Below are 20375 nucleotides of genomic sequence, written 5' to 3'. Positions count from 1 at the left end.
CAATGCCTCAATGGGTCAAAACTGTTTTGGTAGCACAAAGGGGAACCTAAACAATATTAGGCAGGTTATTTTAATGTTATGACTGAATGGTGTTTGTTTATGCAGAGGGAATAGAGATAGATAAAGATATATTAAGAAATAAGTCAGTATAGATCGTTGTTAAAAAAGGTAGTTAGTAGTAATAAATTCTACCACTTCTAAAAGTGTTTACATAGAATAAAAAAAAACCTTGCTTTAAATACTTAAATATACCAAGTTGAAGGCAAATATCAGGCCATGCATTGTCTATGGTATTTACTACAGTTTTGGTATTCATTTTAGATTGTTGTTTCAGCCAGCTTAAAGTATTTGTCCTTGACAATTCCTATCAGTGGTGCATTTCTTTCTAGGGAATTAACAATATGTTTTCTATTCTGTCCTATTCATAGTACATTATTCTAAACACCAACGACCTTTCATTTGCATAAAAACATAATAACAGCAATAATCTTGACTCATTCAGGCATTCTTTACTTTTACTATGTTTTTCATTGTCACAATTTTTTTGTAAAGGTTGAAAATTGGTATATGAATATAAACACTTAAATGGAGGTTTGATAGATCTAGCTAGTCAGAAGTGTTCACTGATTATAGATTTACCAGAGATGAGTGCATAGACAAAACTAAGGTTTGAATTAATGGCATGTTAGGTCAAGGATCTGCAGAAATGAATACATTCTGCAAAGTTTTCAGTTCTACAAAAGTTATATGGTTTGAAAATATCAACTGCCAAGAGGTTCATATCAACCAATCACAGTTCATTTTTCTAGTTCACTTGAAAAAAAATGAAAGCTCTACTCTGATAGGTTACTCTTATATGACAACCTCTAGTTAGTTAATCCCTTCCTACGCCACATTTTACAGTGCTTCAGTGCACAGTAGATTTAGAGCATGGTGATGAGAACATAGAGCAAATAATGATGAAAAAAGAATAATGAAAAAAGTTATGGCTCTCAGAATGCAACAATGCAAAAATAGACAAAACATTGCTGAAGGCTCAAAATAGGCCGCATCCTTAACCCCTTCATGCACCCTGATGTGCCATTACGTCTGGATGCAGGGGTTGATATTTGGAGTGTGCTCTAAATGCTGCGGATACCTGGGACTAACAGCAAGGAGCACTAATCGCGCTGTTCCTGGCTGTTTAACCCCTCAAATGCTGCAGTCAATCGCGACCGCAGCATGTGAGGCATTTAAAAGAGGGGGGGTGGCCCCCTCCAATAGCTCCTAAAAATGTATAACTCAAAAATCGCTGATTTTTAGTCAACTTAGCTCTCAAAAAAAATTTAAGAAAAAGTGATCAAAAAGAGCTACGTACCAAAAAATGGTACAGATAAAGACTACAGCTCGTGCCGCAAAAAATAAGCCCTGACACCGCTCAATCAGTGAAAAAATAAAAAAGTTATGACTCTCAGAATGTGGCGACAAACATTTTTTTTTTTCATAAAGAGTTTATCATCAATAAAAGTAATAAAATATTTAAAAAACTATATACATTTTGTATCACCGTAATTGTATTGAGCCACAGAATAAAGATAAGTTGTCGTTTTTACCGCACGGGGAAAGCCGTAAAAACGAAACCCAAAAAACAATTAAGAAATCACAGTTTTTTCTCAATTCAGCCCGCAAAGAATTGTTTTTCAGTTTCCCAGCACATTATATGGAACTATAAATGATACCAAAAGAAACTAAAACGCCTCCCGCAAAAATATACACCCTCGCACCACTCTAATGACGAAAAAATAAAAAAGTTATGGTCCTTGGAATGCGGGGAGTGAAAAACGAAAATCAAAAATCAAAAAATGGCTTCGTCCTAAAGGGGTTAATGAATATTCCTATGTTTTGATTTTCCAGCCAGCCTATCAACAGACATAGGTTGGATGTTGAATGATGGATTGACAGGTGGGGGAATTTCTCCTTCATGTCAAGGGAGGAATTCCGAGAATATAAAGTAGTACATGTATATTAGGGAATGTCTGCTTCTAAAATTCTAAAAGTGAATCTACATTTTGAAAATAGTTTGTCATGGCAGACAGATGTCATATGAAGTACACTTTCCAATACAAACACACCTTGATGAGGCTATAGTTTCTGGTCTCAGAAGCAATGCTGCAGTACTAGCCACTATTAAACCTTGCCTCTCATATAAATGCTACTAGTTGCTCTTTATGTTAGGCTTGGTTATCATTTACTAGTTTCATGTATGGTTTATTTATATATTCTCTTTACCTCTTTGTTAATATACAGGGTGGGCCATTTATATTGATACACCTAAATAAAATGGGAATGGTTGGTGATATTAACTTCCTGTTTGTGGCACATTAGTATATGGGAGGGTGGAAACTTTTCAAGCTGGGTGTGGACCATGGCGGCCATTTTGAAGTTGGCCATTTTGTATCCAACTTTAGTTTTTTCAATGGGAAGAGGGTCATGTGACACATCAAACTTATCGAGAATTTCACAAGAAAAACAATGGTGTGCTTGGTTTTAATGTTACTTTATTCTTTCATGAGTTATTTACAAGTATCTGACCACTTATAAAACGTGTTCAAAGTGCTGCCCATTGTGTTGGATTGTCAATGCAACCCTCTTCTCCCACACTTCACACACTGATAGCAACACCGCAGAAGAAATGCTAGCACAGGCTTCCAGTATCCGTAGTTTCAGTTGCTGCACATCTCGTATCTTCACAGCATAGACAATTGCCTTCAGATGACCCCAAAGATAAAAGTCTAAGGGGGTCAGAACGGGAGACCTAGGGGGCCATTCAACTGGCCCACGACGACCAATCCACTTCCCAGGAAACTGTTCATCTAGGAATGCTCGGACCTGACACCCATAATGACATAAATAACTCATGAAAGAATAAAGTAACGTTAAAACCAAGCACACCATTGTTTTTCTTGTGAAATTCTCGATAAGTTTGATGTGTCACATGACCCTCTTCCTATTGAAAAAACTAAAGTTGGATACAAAATGGCTGACTTCAAAATGGCTGCCATGGTCAACACCCAGCTTGAAAAGTTTCCCCCCTCCCATATACTAATGTGCCACAAACAGGAAGTTAATATCACCAACCATTCCCATTTTATTTAGGTGTATCCATATAAATGGCCCACCCTGTAGTAGATAAATTCTTTAATGTGTACCTATCGTTTAGGCTCTGTTTACACTAGCGTTATGGGTCCTGTTTTTAGAGAAGCCATCACAGCTATGCTGGATCTGTTTGCAAACATACACCGATGAATTCTGAAAGACCCATTTAACTTATCATCAAGTTCCCAATATTTTTTCATTCCAAAACTAGTACTGCAGGCTCGGCGCTATTGTTTCTGCCAAAAATGCCAAAAAACCTAGATGGACTACTTAAATAAGACAAAAACTTCTGTACTGATTATTTTTATAATATAGGGGTAGAAGCTCTGCTTTTCTGAAACAGCTACAGATCCCCTACTTCCCTTTATACAGCTATATATATTTGAAGTAACCATGGTTTGGTTTATTGAAAAAGACAACTTCTGCTATTATCGCTGTACTTACACTTGGTTTTTAATTGGCTTTTCCTTTGGAACCCTTTTGTTTCCCTAAAGCAAATTTTTCATATAACAGTGCAAATGAAAATGGTTTTTAATTTTCCGAATCCATTAAAAGACCTTATGCATTAAAATTGTTTGAAGTTCAAATGAAGGACAGTATCAGAATAACATCAATCCCTCAGAGACCTTCCGACACCTGGTAGTCACTCCAAAGGTTTTACAAATGTTTTCTTCAGCAAAGACAGCAAACATCATAAGGTCTTTTGTAAATATGTCTACTAGACTCTTTGTTTGAATAGAAATATTGAACTTCACTATTACTATTATATACACAGGGAGATTATTTTAGATTTCTGTATTTGATCAATGGTTTTGTGTGCTACAAGACTTACTTATTTTATAAAACAAACCTGATTTTTTAAATGGATAATCTATAGCATCCTAATCCAGAGAAGGTCAAACGTAAAATAATATTCAAGTTCTATTTCATTCATTGGTAAAGTATAAAAATTACCCAATAACAAAAAATTAGATACTACAATCTTATCTAAATATTCTTAAACATTAAACTATTGTGGTTGCTTGCTATTGACTTGGATAGACCTACATAACAAGTACAAAAATAGATATCACATAGCAGATAAAATTAGAGTGTGACAACTGATTCAAGAAAATAAAGAAAAAATACACATACATATAAAGTTAATTATAGGTTTTATAAAATGCACATTTTACAATGCAGTTAAATGGAATAATTAGGTTGTTTTTTTTCTTCCAGAAAGTAGCTTTCTTATACAAAATGGAAATACAATATAATAACATCCAAATGGTGTTCAGATTGATTTTTTTTTTATAGTGAGGAAAATTATGTTCATTGAGAAAAACAAACTATATTTCATTAACTATTCTATTCTATGAACCTCAAAGAGCTTGGAAAGCAAGTTTTGTTTTAATGAACATTGCTTTTTTTATTAATTTTTTTAACTCATTTTCTTAAAAGAAGATTTCAACAGAAATTTTTCAATTTGTCATATATTAGTAAATAAAAAGTTAGAGCAACAACCAAGATATGGCTAATGTGTTTGTATTTATTTACAGTGATGTTTGCATTCATATTGGTGGTCACCGTTGAATTATCTTTTAGGGCAAAGCCCCACGTGGCGGAATTGCTCTGGAATTCCGCTGCGGACACTCCGCAGCGTTAATCCGCAGCGGACCCTTTTCTCCATTGACTTCCACTTCTATGCGGAATTTGGTGTCCGCAGCATACAATGGATGTTGCGGACTGGTTGCGGACTCATTGCGGAAGTTCTCCATTGACTTCAATGGAGATTCAAAATTCCGCAATGAAGTCCGGAGATGTCATGTACATGGTTATGTGTGCTGCGGAGCGTATTGTTTTTTAACATGACATTTCTTCATTCTGGCTGGATCTATGTATTTCTAGGTCTACAGCCAGACTGAGGAAGTCAATGGGGCTCCCGTAATTACGGGTGACTACGTGTGTGCACCCGTAATTATGGGAGAGTTGCTAGGCGACGTCAGTAAATAGTCACTGTCCAGGGTGCTGAAAGAGTTAAGCGATCGGCAGTAACTGTTTCAGCACCCTGGACAGTGACTACCGATCACAATATACATCAACATGTAAAAAAAATAGAAGTTCATACTTACCGAGAACTCCCTGCTTCTTCCTCCAGTCCGGCTTCCCAGGATGACGTTTCAGTCTAAGTGACGGCTGCAGCCAATCACAGGCTGCAGCGGTCACATGGACTGCCGCGTCATCCAGGGAGGTCAGGCTGGATGCCGAAAGAGGGACGCGTCACCAAGAAAACGGCCGGGTAAGTATGAAATTCTTTTACTTTCACTAGGGAAAGTGCTGTCCCTTCTCTCTATCCTGCACTGATAGAGAGAAGGGAAGTACTTTCCCCTCAATACGCAGCGGCCAGTCCGCATCAATTTACTGCACATTTTGGGCAGATCCGCCACAGAATCTGCAACGCAGATTCTGTGCGGCATTGATGCGGACAGTTGCGGAAGAAATACGCCACGTGGGGCCATGCCCTTAAGATCTAAAGTGGCAACCAACATGGCTGCACATCCAAAATTGAACAGAAATATGTTAATATGAAACTTTTGGATACTACTCTAACTTCTGATTTACTAATATATTACCAATTTTATACTTTGAGGTTCAGGCCTAATTTTATTACAATTGATATCATATTTGGCACAACTATGTGATAAATCCTGTTCATATATAAATAATAAAACCTTTATTGACATTTGTTTTTTCATAATTAAACGTATTCATGATATATAAGATTTATCTACCTATATTATTATGACTGCTTCTTCCAGCTAGATCAGCTCATCTACGAAGAAATGATCTAACTATGGAAAACCCTGGGAATCCATAGATTATCCTGAGCATCCTTTGTTTAAAGCCCACTGCTGAAGAAATGAATACTTTATGCCCGCTTCCTCTACTGATGACAGCTGATCGCCCCAAGTTTCAGCAGTGGGGTGACTGAGAAGAGTTGTTCATAGATAACACTGATTTAGAAGTAATAGACAAAATTGACAGTGTTAAACAACTTACTTGTTGCCGGAGAACATCTTGTTGTTGCAGTCCCAGGGTAGGTCTGAAATGAAAAACGACATTGTTATATTGGTAACAATTTTATATAGTTAAAGAAAGTATTTTGATATTACTATAATGTATAGCAATGTATAATAAGCAGAGATTTAGTGCATTAAAGGGGTGATCCAACCAATGACTAGTATGGCATGTCCACTTGATATCCCATAAATAAATACAGTCCTGAGAATGGTGGTGTTTAGTCCCCATTTGCAATTAAGAATTGGCTGTTAATACATGATTATTCTGTATATTTATCTATGGTAGGTACAGACACAATACAGAGACAATAAAAGTCAATTGTTAGGATTTTTATTATCAATTGTAGAATGCGTATCAGTAACTTATTTTCATTTATTTGTTACAGATAGCTATATTCCTTATTTAACGCCTGATCTATAAGGGCACGGCCAGGCGTGGCTGAGTTTTTCCGCTGCAAATGTTGGTGCAGATTTGGGGCAATTACGCAACAAATCTGCACCAACATTTGCATATTTGACAGGTAATTCAGACGTTGCAGAAAACACAGCGGACTTGCCAAAGATTTCAGTTTTTGCATTGCAAAGGCTGAAATCCGCAGTGAAATTCCGCTTCTTCTCCGCAACAGAATATTCCGCACCGCAGCCTATGGTCCGCAGCAGAGTTTTCCACAACATCTGAACTAACTTGCCTAAAAATGTATTGAAACAACTGTAAAAAACGGCCGCTGGAGAATTTCACTGCGGACTGTCCGCAGCGGAATTCCACAGCATTTCCGCCACGTCTGGCCATGCCCTAATAGTTTAAATATCTTATCTTGTTGATCTCCTTGCTTTATTGGTTAAATTGTGGTTTCCAGCAAAGTAGGACGACAACCAATATAGCCGATATTAAAGAGGCTCTGTCACCAGATTATAAGTGCCCTATCTACTACATAATCTGATCGGCGCTGTAATGTAGATAACAACAGTGGTTTTTATTTTGAAATATGATAATTGTTGAGCAAGTTATGAGCAATATTAGATTTATGCTAATGACTTTCTTAATGCCCAACTGGGCGTGTTTTGACGCTGACCAATCAGTGACCAATCAGCGTCATACACTTCTCATTGTTCCAGCTCTGCTTTTTAGACTGCACAATCACGATGTAACAATGGGCTGGAACAATGAGAAGTGCATGATGCTGATTGGTCACTGAATGGTCAGCGTCATACACTCCTCTGTACAACGCCCACTTGGTAAAATGTAAAAACACACCCAGTTGGGCATTAAGAAACGAATTAGCATAAATCTAAAATTGTTTGTAACTTGCTCAAAAATTGTTGCTTTTCAAAATAAAACCCACTGTTGTTATCTACATTACAGCGCCGATCAGACTATGTAGGAGATAGGGCACTTATAATCTGGTGACAGAGCCTCTTTAAGGTGTTAATCACTTCATAGCTGCTTTCACATACATTTTTTTCCATGAAGCCCAGGTCAATATAATAATATATAGTAATAATGTGAATGATAGTTCCACTGTGTAAGCAGTTATACTTCTCCACTGCATTTTCAATTAAGTTCACTGTGTTCTGTGTCTTTAGGTTGAATTTCACAAGAAATTATTGCAAAATTACTAATTCCTTTTAGATATTAATCATTTTATTAATCTAGAGTAGAACTCAATGTTCTTTCATAAGATAAATTGATAATAGCCAGCTTTTTTTTAAAATCATTTCAATGTTTTGGGCATATATTTTAAGATTAATAAAGAGCTTGGTTAAACAGTATTTCAGTAAGTATAAAAAAAATCAAGGTTGTTATGTGCAATTCAAATTACAATAGAGAAAATGTAAAATACAGAAAAAAAGTTCCCATTTATATAAACGGTTTTATTGAACACAAAGTGCCAAGAACATTTCACCTCTAAAAATAAGTACTGTAAATACTAATTTAAAAACAAATTATGCAATAAAGGAACATGCCTGAATCAAGTTGTTGATTGTTTTCAAGGATGTTCTATACAAAGGCCAGCCACTTGGGAATGTGTAGTTCCGCAGAATAGGTTGTCAGTTAAAGATCAAATGTTTTGTTCAGACTGTCAGTGTTGTCTTCATTTCAATTGCCCATGCCATGAATTAGTACAATCACCATCAGAAACACGGTGATGACATGTAGGAATTGTTATGAAAATATACCCATGAATCCAACATTTATAGAGTAAGCCATGAAGAATAAAGAACAAAAACATATTTGAAGGATATACAAAGATGTACCATCTCCTATGCTACATTGTGGTGACAAGGATCATCATATCACTTACAAGGTGATAATGAAATGAGACAATAGAAGTACAAATAATTCAAATAAAGATCCCTATTGTGCATCGGAGAAAGTAAACAGATAAATTAGACAGGGCCAAGTTATTTGGAGGGCACACTGGGAATGTGCATGATGCCTTCACTAACTTGGAAACATTAGAGGTTTTCATCACCTACTTTTATTGCCCAGGCTATCTATCTATCTATCTATCTATCTATCTATCTATCTATCTATCTATCTATCTATCTATCTATCTATCTATCTATCTATCTATCTATCTATCTATCTATCTATCTATCTATCTATCTATCATCAAATTCAATAACCCTTAAAGTATGACCTACACTGAGGAGGGAAGACTTGTAGCAAGATTTAAAAGGGCCCCAAAATTTCAAAAGAGGAGGTCCTTTCAAAAGTTTACTACCTCTAGCAGTCACTATTTATATGGGTAGAGTACACAATGCTTGCCTCTAGGACCGCCACCTTTTAGGAAAACAGGAATCTCTGATGGCCATTTGGCAATTCTCTCCAGCCAGGAAGTGGTGAAGCTTCATGTGTGAGGCTCTCTTTTAAAGTCTAACGGAGTGACTGGCTCATTTGTCTCCATCATTTTCATATACTTGAATGGAGAGGGTCAGAAACATGAGCGGCCACCTCTTCTTTATGTAGATATAATAGGGCTTGGCTGGGATACAGGTTTCAGATGTGGGATGGGAGCTCCGATCACTTGGTTTTTCATGAGGCCTCTATTAACCATAATGAAGCCCTGGGTGTAGATGCTTTTTTCTTAGAATTACCCAAGTGTGAAGCACAGTGTTAGTACTTGGGCTCTATGTATGACATCCTGAACACAAAACAAAGAACATATTGCCCATAGTCAATTGCCTTGTTTGCATAACATCCTATAGAGGTACTTGCCTTAATATGACTGCACTTCTGATGTTATATAGATACCTGATAGACATTTCAATAAATCAAGATACTGTACAGTTGTCAAGTTTCTTTGTCAACATATCAGGCTGCTGCTGATGTTGCTGCAGCATTATTATCACGATATGCTTCAACTTATTTGTATCTACAGTTTTCAAAATCCTTCCTTTCTGTCTAAGAATGCAGTTATGGAAGAGGCGTCCTAAACATATGCCAGTTTGGAATACATTGCTCATGACAGGGCAAGACTGGCCCACCAGAGTGCCACAGGATATTCACTTGGCACTAAGATTTTTTTCCAATGGGCCGATTCACAAAAAACTTTATTGATTATATGTCATGCATGTGCAATAATAACAACGTTTACAATGCAATTAAGTAGACATACACGTGTTCTGTATAGCTGGTGAGCATAAGGAACCTTGAACCCACAATGGCTGTAGTGTTCTCAAGAGCGCATGTAAGCACCTGTTAGTTTAAAGGTAAAATACAGACCAGATAGTAACCTCGTACAGGTATATCAACACAGTTTAAAATCTGCCCATTGCCTGCTACACTTTAATTCACATTATGTCCATAAACCCAACATTTTGATACATAAGGGGGTTTTACACTGGGCGATTGTTGGGCAGACGAGCATTCATAGAAAGCTCGTTGACGATAATTGCCCTGTGTAAACAGGGGAATGATCAGCAGATGAACGAGCAAACGCTCAATCATGTGCTGGTCGTATCGTTTTAAAAAAGTAAAATATTATCGGTGTCGGCAGCACAACTCCCTGTGTAAACTGTATAGTTAGTGTTGATGAACGTAAAACCAACTATTTAATGCATACTGTTTATCACTTTGTGCTGATAACATTTGGTCCATTGATCTTTCTCTCAAATTCACCTTTTGGAGTCTGTCAAATATTGACAGCTTTATTGAAATCAATTACTTATTTTGTTCGGCCATTTTGAACCATGAAAGTATCTAAACATGAGACAGGTCAAAGCTAAGCGAGTCTAAGGCCTCATGCACACGAACGTAAAAACGCCCGTAATTACGGGCCCATAGACTTCTATTGGCCACTGGTACCTTCCCGTATGCTTACGGGAAGGTGCCCGTGCCGTTGAAAAATATGGAACATGTCCTATTTCAGGCCGTAATAACGGCACGGGCAGGCCCATAGAAGTCTATTGGGCTCCCATAATTACGGGTGGCTACGTGTGTGCACCCGTAATTACGGGAGCGTTGCTAGGCGATGTCAGGGGATAGTCACTGTCCAGGGTGCTGAAAGAGTTAAACGATCGGCAGTAACTCTTTCAGCACCTGGGACAGTGACTACCGCTGGAGTTAATAGTATTAAAAGTTAACTTACCTGCTTCTTCCTCCAGTCCGACCTCCCGGGATTAAGTTTCATCCCATGTGACCGCTGCAGCCAATCACAGGCCAATCACAGGCTGCAGCGGTCACATGGGCTGCCGCATCATCCAGGGAGGTCGGACTGGATGTCAAAACAGGGAGGTGTCACCAAGACAACGGTACGTATGAACTTCTTTTACTTTCAATCCCTGTGGAAACTCTGCCCTAAAGGGCTGTCCCTTCTCTCTTTCCAGCACTGATAGAGAGAAGGAGCAGCCGATTAGTGCAGAGAAAATGGGTCCGTAAATACGGGTGGAATACTGGTGACACCGGACCAGTATTTACGGGCACGGGTCCGTAAATACTGGTGGAATACGGGTCGAATACGTGTGACCCGTATTTCCGCCAGTATTTACAGGAGGAAAAAAATATGTTTGTGTGCATGAGGCTAAGCACCTGGGCACCAGCACCAAGAATCCAACCAATGTTATTTTCGGATAGTTTCTGAATTCAATAGAAATCAGATAGTACTGGGAGGAAATGAGCTGCTGCATCCACCAATCCGTCATTTTATGATATTGAAGTGCACCGCATTATTTACAAGCTTCTTATCTATGCCAACAAATCACAATTGCATGCTTTGAAGATGGTGATGAAGACTCGCTTTTCTTAACATTTAATAACATTTCTCTTTAATTGTTGTTTCTACACATTAGGTAGCAAACTCGTGGAAAATAACATTTCAATGTAGCCTTAACTGCAGAAATTAATGGGCCCTAGCTGATACAAGCAACAAGGTCATTTTTTATTTTTTTTAATCTCTGATACATTTTACTTTATTAGACTCACTCTAAGAGATTGTAAAGGTAAGGTAATGGAGTGCCAATATCAACCAATCAGATTCCAACTCTCATTTTTCAGAGTCTGTTTTGAAAATAAAGGCTGATTGGATGTTTTGGGCAGTAGTTTTGTAAAAAAAAAAAAAAAACTTCACTAATTTGTCAATAAGATTCATAAATTAGGAGCTTAGTTGTAACATGGAGGGTCTCAGTGGGCAGCGATGTTATAATGAATTGTTCGGGGAATTTTTTCCAAGTCAGGTTATGTCTATGATAGCACAGAAATGATATTCTATACCCTGCCACATGTAACACATATTGATGAACCAGCAAATTAAAATGTAATGTGAAGCTATGACACTGGATATATGAAAGGATTGCCCTTTTGATTTGCTGTGGAATTTGTAATTTACTATTTAATTATAATACTATTTCATTGGTAATGCTAAATGGAAAAACTGTTTAAGCATTTCAGTGAAATAACATTGGAAGGACAAGAACAGTATCATACCAATATTTTTCCCTGCACAACCATATTTCATTACACTGCACGCAGAGTTGAAAGCAATCAGGCGTAGTTAGCCGTCCTCATCCTTGGGTAAGGTAATTATTAGCATGATTTTCTCTCTTACAGTGTTCTTGCCAAAGAGGCTCCATGCATGAAGTGCTAATATAAGCAACCAACCAAAGTCAGATTTTAACCACATATTTACAGTACATGTGCTAAAAATTATGAACGTAAAAAATAGGGATATTTTACACTTGGTTTGTAATTTATGATTTTAAAATAGAATATTATGATATTCACCTCTACATTGAATTTATTATTATTACGCAGTGCATATGATTTCATGATTATTTTGCTAATATTAATAAATTGCATTCAATATACCCAGACTAGGTAAATATCTATATGACTTGTATGTATCATTTAACTAACATTGAGTAAGGTTCTGTTCACATCTGCATCGTGGTTTATGTTCATAATGAAAACCATGATGCAGTGCTGGAACCCTCATACGACGAATACCACCGGCGCCAAAGGACTCCATTGACTAAAAATGGGCTCTGTTGGGTTCCATCATGTGGCCGTCATTTTGACAGGAAGAATAGCACAGCATGCAGCACTATTCATACTGTCAAATCTGACGAAGACTACGAGCCGAGCGCTGGCTTTCAACACAGATGTGAGCAGAGCCTAACAATCATATATTTTTTAAATTCCCTAAAATGTGCTCCAAATATAAGAAAACATAGTATAAATTCTTATTTTAAAACCTATTTAACAGTTGAATATTTGTTATTTCCAGTATCATGAAACTTATAGGTTAACCCCTTAATGACCAGGCCTGAAAGGGTCCTAATGACCAGCTACATTTTTTTAGTTTTTGCCTCTCTGAATTTCAGCAATTATAACTTTTTATTTTTTTCATTGACGTGACTGTATGAGGCTGTATTTTATGTGGGAAAACATTTTCAGCACAGTTTGGGGTACATATAAATTATTATGTAATTTTATATAATTTGTTGTTCGACATAAATATACAAAAAATATATATTTTTCAGCTTTTTTCTTTTTTTGTTTCATTTTTACACTGTTCATGTTTTACATTGACCTGTTAGTGACCGCCAATACGCCTTTTCACGGCGGCCACTAATGGGCTTTATTCTGATGCATACGCATCAGAGTAAATAAACAGAGCAGGAAGCTGTCAAATCTCCCTTCTCTCAGCTGCCAGAGGTAGCAGAGGGCTGGGAGCAGCCCTGCTCTAATTGGCAAGATAAATATCAGTATGGATCTCACCAGTTTAACCCCTCAGATGTGGCGCTCAATAGAGAGCGCCGCATCTGAGTGGTTTTAGAGAGAGGGAGGGAGCTCCTTCTCTCATCCCATCGGCAGCCTGCGTGTGATCACAGAGTGCCGGTGTCTTCTATGGCAGCCAGGGGGTCTAATGCATATTGTATATTTGACTTCCATCATAATTCAATAAATGAATTTGAAACATAAAGGCCCTTAGGTCTGCCACTAGCTATGCCATGCCAGAGGCATGGCCTAGCAGATGCCTGTCCGTTTTACACGGACAGGCAAGTAATACACTGCAATACAGAAGTATTGCTGTAAAGGATCTGCCAGACACAGCTTCTGTGTCGACGCCCGTGGGTAATCAGTCTGCACCTGCTCCTAAGTCTGAGAGAGTGACACGATCTTCTACCAGTCAGGCTGGGAGGCTGAGGAGTGGGAGAACCTATCACAGCCTGGCCAGACGGAGCTGGCTCCCGCCCTCTGTCTATTTATACCTGCATTTCCTGCTCCTCCTTTGCCTGTGATTCTTTTCTGTTTCCTGGCTCTGCTGCTCCTGCTATGATTATTGACCTTGCTTCATTTTTGAACCTGTCTTTACTGACTATGCTCCTGCTCTGCGATTTGTACCTCGTGCACTCCTGGTTTGACTCGGCTCGTTCACTACTCTTGTTGCTCACTGTGTTGCCGTGGGCAACTGCCCCATTTCCCTTAGCTTCTGTGTACCCTTGTCTGTCGTGCACTTATTGAGCGTAGGGATCGTCGCCCAGTTGTACGCCGTCACCTAGGATGGGCCATTGCAAGTAGGCAGGGACTGAGTGGCGGGTAGATTGGGGCTCACCTGTCTGTCTCCCTACCCCGTCATTACAATTGCAGTGTATTATAAAAGCGATCGGACAATCGCATAGTGAAGTCCCCTAGTGGGACTAGTAAAAAAAGTTCAAAAAAAGTTGAATAAAGGTAAAAATAAGTGAAAAAAAATGAAAAACCCAATTTTTCACCTTACAAAATGCATTATTATTTAAAAAAAAAAAAAAAAAGTTAAAGGGTTAACTATAAAGTTATTACATTACTTAAGCATAACGTACACGTTAAGCATGTCCATAGAGCTCGGTTTGCCCGAAGAAGGCCAAAAGAGCGTCATTTTGGACTCTGTCGGGCTGGCATATATCAGTATACCTTTTTTTTCGAGGATGGAATAACATAGTAGACTACGCTATTCCATCCTGAGGGATCCTAGAAAAAAAGTATACCACCGGTATACGGTTTTTTTTTAAACATAGGAGCCTATGTGTGACGATTGCCACTTGATGCCATCTGTCAGAGGTATATCTAAAATGTACACCTTGGGGAGCTTCCCCATGGCTGGGCCAGAGTCCCTGGCAAAGGCATCAGGTAGCGCTTGACCCGGGGATTTCAGCCATTGGGAAGCACTTGACGTCAAGGGCGCCAGGACTAATTTGTTCCCTGATTGTGCTGCCATCCTGGCTTTTGGCTCTGACTTCTGGCTATGCATCAACCTTGCGTTCATCTGCTGGTTGCTGTAGAACAGTTACACACAATTGGAGACTATTCTGCGGACTGGGATCTGGGGAGTTCCTTGCAGGAAAGTGGGAAAACAAAGGCTCCCCTAGACTCCATACCCGAAGTTAGCCTGTGCCAATCCCATTATGGTTATAGAGGGTAAACTATGGATACGCCTAACATTGAACTATAGGTCAAGTCACATCCACATGAGCATTCTTTTCTTTGCTAAGCTCTTTTTTTGACACTGGACATGAAGATTTTGAATCAAAATTTTTGACTAAAAGGTTTGAAAATGACAGTAAACCAATATGTTTAAAAATAAAAAGTTATGTGAAAAAAAAATAATTTAATGGAAGTGTCCCATTGACTGATTATTTTTACAAGAACAATTAAAATTCAGCATTTACAGGCGACCTAGGTCATCAATAAAACAGCTGGTTTGTTATACCTACACTGTATTTCAGCTGTTGTTTACACAAGATAATGACTATGAATTCCACCTAAATTATTAGAATGAGATCTATTGTTGACACTCAATTTGCAATTTCTTTAGTCACCAAAGGAAAATATATTGTTAAGACTGTTCAGCTTCCATTGTCTTTATGTCCCAGAGTGCATCATTAGCTTATCTCTTAGATTCTCAAGAATCCACACACTTAAGTGTTTGAGTTTAATTTGCTCTTGGGAAATAGTATGCTAAATAACCATCAGATTACGCCTTCTCAGGCAAAATTGTGCTTGGTGGCTATAACATCCCAAATTAAAATGCAATGTGATTATCTCAGATAATGTGTTCAGCCATTCACTGCTTTCAAGCATAATAGAGTCTTAAAGTTTTACTAAGTCTTCAGACAAAATGAAGAGGAAAGAACTTATCAGAATTGGATTGGCTGTTAAATATTTAACTTTTATTTTAAGTGCAGGCATAAACTGGGATCAAAGATTTCTAAGCACGGCTTGGTGAGCAAGCAGCAATTATGGATTACAAGTGTAGAGCCTTACCCATAATGCCTATTGTTGCATGCATGTTATTTTGTTGCAGCTCATAAGAATAAGAATAAATGTTTACTCAAATATGTCAAGTAATTAGAACTACTGGGGCAACTGCAACATTATTTGCTTTATAGTTTATAGAAAATCTATTATACAAGATGATCAAATCCCATGGTAAATATAATTGACAGTATTGACCCGTGCATTCATAGACTGACAAAGAAAATGCCTCTCTCAAGGTGTGTTCTTTCAGGCAGAATTTGTATCATTTGGCAGAAAGGTTTATTGCCAATATATAGGCTCCACATTTAATTCTCAGATTGGGAGTAGACAGTAAAACCAATCTATGGATCAATCTTATCAGAAGAATAATGTAAACTTACATGGTGGGGTCATTTATGGTTCACTGAGCAGCTCAATATTGCCTTTTAGTAAGGTAAATATAATTGTCTTCTCTCCATAATGTAATTACTAAATGGTCTTTATAACCAAAATCTTGTCTTTACATGGATTATATTTTATCTAGTTTCTAAAACAAAACAAAGTTTCAATCCCTCTACAGTGCATCCGCATAAAAGACCAAGATTTCACTGTACCTACATTCTCTTATGACAGTGATGCCTACATATGACCACGTTTTGTATGGTATTCCTAATGTGGATATCTGAAATTTGTATTCATCACATCTATCCTATCCTTGTCCTATTTATTCTAGACAAATTCTACAGTATGTTAAGATTAAAGAGGCTCTGTCACCACATTATAAGTGCCCTATCTCCTACATAATGTGATCGGCGCTGTAGTGTAGATTACAGCAGTGTTTTTTATTTATAAAAACGATCAATTTTGACCAAGTTATGACCTATTTTAGATTTATGCTAATGACTTTCTTAATGCCCAACTGGGCGTTTTTTAGCTTTTGACCAAGTGGGCATTGTACAGAGAAGTGTATGAGGCTGACCAATCAGTGACCAATCAGCGTCATACACTTCTCTCCATTGATTTACTCTGCACATAGTGATCCTGCGTTGTTCACTATGTGCTGTCACATACACACACATTAACATTACTGAAGTGTCTTGAGAGTGAATAAACATCGCCTCCAGCCAGGACGCGATGTCTATTCACAATCCCGACACTTCAGTAACGTTTGTGTGGGACTTACTCACACAGCACATCGAGATCACGCTGTGCTGTCATTCACAGCGTGATCTCGCGAGATCACGCTTGCTGTCATTAAGTCCCACACAAATGTTACCGAAGTGTCGTGATTGTGAATATACATTGCATCCTGCTGAAAGCGATGTCTATTCACTCTTAGGACACTTCAGTAACGTTAATGTGTGAATAAGTGACAGCACATCATGATCTAGCAAGACCACTATGTGCTGAGTACATGAATGGAGAGAATTGTATGACACTGATTGGTCACTGATTGGTCAGTGTCATACACTTCTCTTTATATCGCCCACTTGGTCAAAAGCTAAAAAAACACCCAGATGGGCATTAAGAAAGTCATTAGCATAAATCTAAAATAGGTCATAACTCTGTAATCTCGCGAGATTTCGTTTCACTTGCCGGAATCTCACAAAAAAGATCCAGAAGTGTCAGGATTCTGAATACACATGACGTCCAGGCTGGATGGTCATGTGTATTCATTATCAGGACACTGTAGTAATGTTAGGGCTTGTGTATGTAGCTGCACATAGTGATATAACTATATCGCTAGTGCAGTGTAAATGAATGGAGAGGAGTGCATGATGCTGATTGGTCAGCGTCATACACTCCTCTGTACAACGCCCACTTGGTCGAAAGTAAAAATACGCCCACTTAGGCATTAAGAAAGCTCATTAGCATAAACCAAAATCGCTCCTAACGTTGTGAAAATAGATTGTTTTTTTAAATAAAAAGCATTACTGTCACCTACATTACAGCGCCCATCTCCTTATGTAGGAGACAGGGCACTTATAATGTGGTGACAGAGCCTCTTTAAGGCTCTATTTGCCTGGCAAAAGACTGTATAGAGTGTCCTTTTGACCTTTGTCTGGCTTTTTTTAGGTATGGAATAGTGTAGTAGAATACGCTATTGCATATAATATGATCCCGGCAAACAAATGTATACCGCACATATGTTTTTTTTTAACATGGGAGCTTCCAGTTGACGTATGCCACTCTATGGCATACATCACAGATATCTATTAAACGTATACGTCATAAGGTTTTCAATAGCTTTTTATGATATGTCCATTAAACGGATGCCATAATAACACCGATTAATGACCCTATGAGCCAAAAGCTGAGTCCTACATGCATGCGGAACAGCAGACACCAAAGATGAAGAACTCATGCAGGATAAAAAATACATCTATCAAAGGTAGATTTTTATTAAGTCCAAGAGCAAAAGCACATAGATAAAAGGTTAGATTAATGCACACACAGACTGTAAAACAATGATGGGCTTTCCTGAAGTCAAGAAAGAAATGCCACTTTACCAATGCATATACAAAGCACATATAAAGAATATCAGACTAATACCATTATACATGTATACAAAGAAGTAATAAACAATAAAGCATACGAAAGGAGAACAAAAAGTAATGAGACATGTACCAATAGCAAGAACAACTTAGTAAGGCACCCGACGCGCGTTTCGCAGATAATGTTTCGTCCCTGAAAAAGCATTTTCTGTGAAACGCGCATCAGGTATATTGGGTACTCCTGATGCCTTGCTGAGGTTTTTTTGCCATTGGAACATGTCTCATTACTGATTTTTACACTTGCACTTTTAATTCTATTTTGGGGGTCTTTTTGTCTCTTATATTTGAGACCTTTCATATGTTTTATTTCATGGGATGGCTATCAATGTTCTTAAAACATTGGATCATATTGCATTATAGTAGAGTGGTGTATGCTCTTGTTAGAGATGCATTTAAAGGCAAAGTCCAGAAAAATAGACACTATGTTCTAGTTCAGCAGCTACTCCAGGCAAAACTAAGCATCATGATGCTGTATCATCCGAGGACAAAGTTTGCTCTAATCTTTAGACATTTATGTCTGTCAGTAACAGCTTTGCTCATTGGCTTATTAAATCACCCTGTCATGCCATTAAATTCTATTTCGATACCAACTTAACAGCGGCGTACATAAAAAGTAGAGGGCCACGTTGCAATGATCAAAGTCTAATTCTCAATATGGTGTTGGGTTTGGACATTAGGGAGTTTGTTTTCCCCTCCACACCTTTTCCATGACCTTTGGGCCAATTCTTCACCACCTTGCTTGTTAACAAAACAGATCTTCTAGGGAGAGGAGGTCTGCACAGGTTCTCGCCACCCAGTAGCAAAGGGGATAGACCAACCGGGATTAGCCCGCTCTCTCTAAGGGCCCATTGCAGCCGCATGATCATCATCTGCCTCTATGGTGTGTATGTGGCAGTTTATTTATGTTCTAGTTTATGGAACACTCTAGGCAAGACCAATGCACTGTGTGATGTCTAGTGCAGGTCTTGACACAGGGATTCTCTCTTTGGTGCTCCTAAAATATGACTGTAAACATCAAATAAAACCAATCTCTATGTCCAGCTTAACAGTTGTTGCTCCTTGGTTCTTTGTATATCTCTATTTATTCTATTTTAGGGATGAGGTAGATACTAGGTAGAAAGTTTCTGTTCTTGTTGGTTTTGCAGTATAGGTCATGTGAGGCTACTGTTGTAGAGAGAACAGTTTATAGAGCATTGAACATATATTCATCACATTTTCTTGGTGGTATGCAGCAGTTATGTCCTCTCAAAAGGCCTTTTGAAAATGTTCTTTGATGGAAAACTGATATGTTTTCAATACAAATTGTCAGCCTTCCTACCATTTCTGTTGCCCAAACCTGATATTATTTGTCACCATTGTCAACAGTCAGTAAAAGATGTATCTTACACCGTAAAAGCAGAATAAAGTATACAGAAAGAATGAAAACAATGGACAATGCATCATTTGATGGTCTATGAAATTATAAAAATTTTGTTTTTTTTTGTATAGTCTGTTACTGCTGTAAAGCTTCAGTACCCAACTAACACAGAAGGAATTCAACAACATTTAATATTGTGATCATTTTCACAGCATTGTGCTATACTATATAATATATCAATATAGTGCAATGTGTAATTACAGCAAGAGGGGTCCAAATATGCTGTGGCTTATGACAAGCTGCTCTGAAATCATTCTGAAATAAATATTATACATTTTGGATGTGCATATAGAAAAATTAATGAATAGATGATTTATTTATTTATTTTTTTCTTTTAAATAGCATTTAATCAAGTCTGTGTACTTGCTTTACATCAACCTGTGTCTTTCTTGGACATAAGTTATTATAATAATTTGCTAAACACTGCCACCTGCTGTATTATAGACATATATGCAGTTATACTGTCAGTTTACTACACTACTACCAGTACT

At 37.9% G+C, this 20375-nt stretch overlaps 1 protein-coding gene across 49 annotated transcripts in view; it reads right to left on the bottom strand.

The window, feature by feature from the left end:
• The window catches only part of PTPRD (protein tyrosine phosphatase receptor type D), a 1823241-nt gene that overhangs the window by 1070239 nt on the left and 732627 nt on the right, over positions 1-20375 (bottom strand). For all 49 annotated transcript variants that reach the window (XM_075826835.1, XM_075826978.1, XM_075827034.1 and 46 more), the window contains one exon: positions 6175-6217. The gene's annotated coding sequence lies outside the window, so the exon portion shown is untranslated. The remainder of the gene's footprint in view (positions 1-6174; positions 6218-20375) is intronic.

This window comes from Rhinoderma darwinii, chromosome 1 (assembly GCF_050947455.1).
Source record: "Rhinoderma darwinii isolate aRhiDar2 chromosome 1, aRhiDar2.hap1, whole genome shotgun sequence".
Taxonomy (NCBI): domain Eukaryota; kingdom Metazoa; phylum Chordata; class Amphibia; order Anura; family Rhinodermatidae; genus Rhinoderma; species Rhinoderma darwinii.
Note: the sequence above shows the minus strand (reverse complement) of the source record. Positions and strands in the feature narration are given on the sequence as shown.